The following is a 503-nucleotide window of genomic DNA, read 5'->3' on the forward strand; positions in this document are numbered from 1 at the left end:
GAACATGTTTGACCATTTAAAGTGGAGCAGAGAATCAACAGATTTTCCTCTTAACCTGTGAACTGGAAGTCAGCCTGAGCTAGAGATTTCAGACGGATAATCACAAGACACACAACAGCCCCCAAATCATACTCGACTGTACTGTCCACATTGCTTTTATCAGTCTCACCTTCATCTGGCTAACATTTGGACTCTGGCGGTTTTATAGTCCTTTTCCGCCCTTTATAGCGTCCGGTGGCACGTCCTAAAGTCTATCAGCTCCTCCTTGGCGATGCCTGATTTACAGGCAGACGATGATATTTCTGGAGCTTGCCGGCCGATTGGTCTAAGGATCCTGCATTTCCATAAACAGAGCTCCATATCCATGTCCAAGCCCTCATATATAAACACCCCAGGGATGATTTCTTCCCACTGCCCCTGGCCACTGCTGCCTTCCTCTTCTGTCTCGTCCTAGGTGGGCCATTTTTTCCTCCTCCACTACCTCTCTGCATCTCATGCCTCAA

Source organism: Micropterus salmoides, unplaced genomic scaffold, assembly GCF_014851395.1.
Source record: "Micropterus salmoides isolate LMB-PRFRI ecotype aquatic unplaced genomic scaffold, ASM1485139v1 Ms_hic_scaffold_8, whole genome shotgun sequence".
Taxonomy (NCBI): Eukaryota; Metazoa; Chordata; class Actinopteri; order Centrarchiformes; family Centrarchidae; genus Micropterus; species Micropterus salmoides.